This window comes from Microtus oregoni, unplaced genomic scaffold (assembly GCF_018167655.1).
Source record: "Microtus oregoni isolate MIOR12 unplaced genomic scaffold, Mior012 000011F_ref0000422, whole genome shotgun sequence".
Classification (NCBI taxonomy): Eukaryota; Metazoa; Chordata; class Mammalia; order Rodentia; family Cricetidae; genus Microtus; species Microtus oregoni.
The window spans coordinates 28,916,871-28,920,597 of NW_024543070.1; positions in this window are offsets into that span (position 1 = coordinate 28,916,871).

Consider the following 3,727-nt stretch of genomic DNA (forward strand, 5'->3'; position numbering starts at 1 on the left):
GCTCCCAGAACCCTCTGCAGAAGGCCTGAAGGCTTCAGGTTTCTCATTAGCTTGTGGTGCCCATGGGCTGGAGCTCCCTGGGGCCGGCTCATTATTTTGCATCTCTGGAGCACTGTAGAGGGAGCATGTGGTGATGTGGGAAGGCTCAGCACAAACCCAGGAGTGGACCTGCTAGCCCAGCTCACAGGGAATGCCTCCTAAAAGGGTAGATAGGATGGATGTGGCCACGGGACTGAGCAGGGGGCTTTTGGACCAGTCCCCTAGTTATGAGGCTGATAGCCAATCAGCACTGTCCTCATCAATGTAATAGGGGTAAAAATAGCACCACAGTTACCTTGTGGTGAGACTAGGTATGGTTATGCAAGGTCTTTCTGTTAGCAGTGATGTGCCCTGGTACTCCTAAGGTAACTACAGCTACTCTACTGCTCCGTGGTTCTTGGGTGTGGTGGGGAGCATGGTGACCCCTGGCAGCTTGTATCCCTGAAGACTGCTTTCTGTCTTCCACTGTATTGTCCTGCCGAGAGCGCTTCCCACACCATCCCCTCCCATTCATCCCCCTGCTTCCCTGCCTCTTTGCCTTGTCTGCAGAGGGACTGCACAGACCAGAGCTGCAGTGCACCCTCTACTGCTGCTGGCATTCTGGGCTTCCTTTGAAAACTCACTGCTGCCTGCTGCGCGCTCTTACAAGTGCTGATGTGAACGTTTCTCTGCCAGGATTGGTGACATTCGCACACTGCCAGCACTTAGATTAATGTTGACATTTTTGGTGTTGCTTGAAATACAGATAAGCTGAAGTGTGGTTCTGCTAATGTCAGCATTCAGGGCCTAAGCTTTACAAGCTGGCTGCCTGGGAAGAGCATCCTTTCTTCTTCAGATAGTAAGATCATAATTTTTTCCTTAGCTGGCAGGATGTGCCCAGCTAACGTGTGAGTATAGCAACTAACCCTCATTGGGGTTTCATGATGTATTGGTCTTTTTCCTAGATAGTTGTCTTAGTTACCATTCTATTGCTGTGAAGAGACAACATGTCCAAGGTAACTCGTATGAAAGAAAGCATTTAATTGGGGCTTGCTTACAGTTTCAGAGGATAAGTCCATTATCATCATGGAGAGAGACAGGCATGCGCTGGAGCAGTGGCTGAGAGCTTTGCATCCTCATCTGTAGGGGGGAGAAGGGAGAGAGAGAGAGAGAGAGAGAGAGAGAGAGAGAGAGAGAGAGCAGAGAGAGAGAGAGAGAGAGAGAGAGAGAGAGAGGGAGAGAGAGAGAAAGAGAGAGAGAGAGAGACTGGGCCTGGTAAGGACTTTTGAAACCTCCACACTTTCTTCAACAAGGCCATACCTCCTTCAGCAAGGTCACACCTCCTAATTCTTCTCAAACAGTTCAACTACCTGGGGACTAGTGTTCAAATATATGGCACCTATGGGTGCCATTCTCATCCAAACCACCACAATAACTAGTTATTGTTTTAATTCTCCCCAAATATAAGCCAGTTTCTGTAAATAGATTCAAATCCTCTGAGGTGCAAGCAGTGTGTGGGTGGAATGATCTAAGGGTCAATCAAGGCTCCAGCATAGCCTGGGTCGGTTACTGGGTCAGTCTTAAGACTAACGCCTCTCAAAGCCATGGTTTCCAGAGCTTATCACCTGAGATGGTGTGTGTCTATGTTTGTGTATGTGTATACATGTATGTTCATGTGTGTGTACATGTGTTCGTGTGTGTTGACATGTTTGTGTGTCTGTGCATGTGTGTGTGTGCATGCACACATGCAGAGGCATCAAGTGTCTTTCTCAACTGCTCATCTTAGTTTTTGAGGCAGGGTCTCTCTGAACTTGGAGCTCACCGATTTAATTAGACTGGCTGGCCAGCACGCCTCTGCTCCCTCCTGTCTCCGCCTTCCACACTGGGGTGACAGGTGTGTGCCACTGCACTCAGCTTTTTCTGTGGGTGTGGGGGATTCAGACTCAGCCCCCCCCCATGCTTGCGTAGCAAACACTTTATAGACAACCATCTCCCCAGCCTGCTTCTGCCTGATGGTTGCTTAACAATTCAGAGGACGTGTGGTGTCTCAGTTGGGATGTTTCTGGTTTCCATTATGAGAAACACACTCCAGTATTCAGCCTTGAGCTCAGACCCAGGTTTTGGGGCACAGCTGTTTGCTGTGCTCTAGGTGTGGCTGCATTGGGGTTCTGGGTTCTTGTTTTCTCTTTACTTCTCTGGTTCTGCTCTGGGCTAGCTTTCCTTCAGGCCAGCAGAGGGGAGAGCTGCTAGTTACCCCTGATCATGACCCTGAGTGTTCTGCCTGGGCCATTCTCTCTGCAGGAATGTATCCCTGGAACAAACACTTCAGCAAAGGGAGCAGAGATGCCTCAACTGAACTAGACTGGTCAGGCCCACATGCAGCTGGGAGACCACAGTGGTCACCCCACAGAAAGTCCAGTGCCGCCCAGTTGGGTGGGTAGAGTGGGAGACAGGGAGGAGGTTTGTCATGCCCCTGTTCCAACACGCTGGTAAGGAGAGAACAAGAGGATTGTTCTCAGCCTAGCTCCTTCAAGGCTGGGTGCGCCTGTCAGCTAGGATTCACTCTGGATTGTCAGGAAGCTCTCGTTCTGCCAGGACTCCAGAAAGAATGAGTCTCAAGATTCCTCCAGAGTGGGGCAGGTGGAAAGCTTCCTGCAAACATTCTTTGTATATGTCCCCACTAGAGCCATGCAGTTCTAGGGGCCCACCAACCACTGGCACTCCCTTGAGATCTGCACTCAAGGGCATTCAGAGGTAGGGGGTGAGCTGGGCATGGAGGGTCACACCCTGAATCCCCGTATTTGGAAGACGGTGGAGGAAGGATCAAGCTCAGTCTTAGCTATGGGAAACCTGTCTCACAACAGGTGCTGGGGATATAGCTGAGTTGGTAGGCGTCTGTTTGGGGCCTGCCTTTCTCCTGCAGCACCTAAACCAAGGTGTCACACAGGCCTGAGACCTCTGTCGCTATGGAGATGTGAGCAGGAGGACCAGCAGGAACTAAAGGTTGTCCCTGTTCACTCCTGGCCCAGCTGGGCTCTAGGACATCTTGTCTCTACACAACCTCAGAAGAGCTGGAGCTGGGCTCCTTCTCAGGCTGCCAAGATGTCTTGGTGGGTAAAATGCTTACTTCCAAGCCTGACAACTTGTGTTCGATCCCCTCTCACCTCCACAGTGTGCGTGAACATGTCCACCAACCCCCTCCCCCTCACCTCATACAGTCTGTAAAGAGCTGTGGAAAGGGGTCTGGATTAACCAATGAATCTGCCAATTTGTTTTAGAAGATAACCTTTTGTTCTCACCACCACCAGTATTGTCTTACAGCCAGTTACAGTCTATGCCTAAAATCAATGGCTAATCGGGACCAATGCGCATCATGGGAAAGAGAACCCTGGAAATACATATTTGACACACACACTCAGCACCCCTCAACCCCACCTCAGGACTCAGAAACTGTTCAGGTCAAAACCTCATTTTGGATCTTGGGGATTGCAGTGGGGGCAGAAGGCCTCACTGGAAGTGCTCTGAGGAAGAAGGGTGGGGCCTGAGGGCATTGTGAGGTTGAGCAGGGCCAGGCCCTTCCTCCAGTAGTGGCTGGGGAAACAGGATGGAGACATGGGTGGAGAAAAAGTCCAAACTGTCTTCATCTGTGTCAGGAGCCCCTGGGCAAGCTGCAGCTACCCTGCGGCTCTGATGGCAGCCAGAGGGTAGA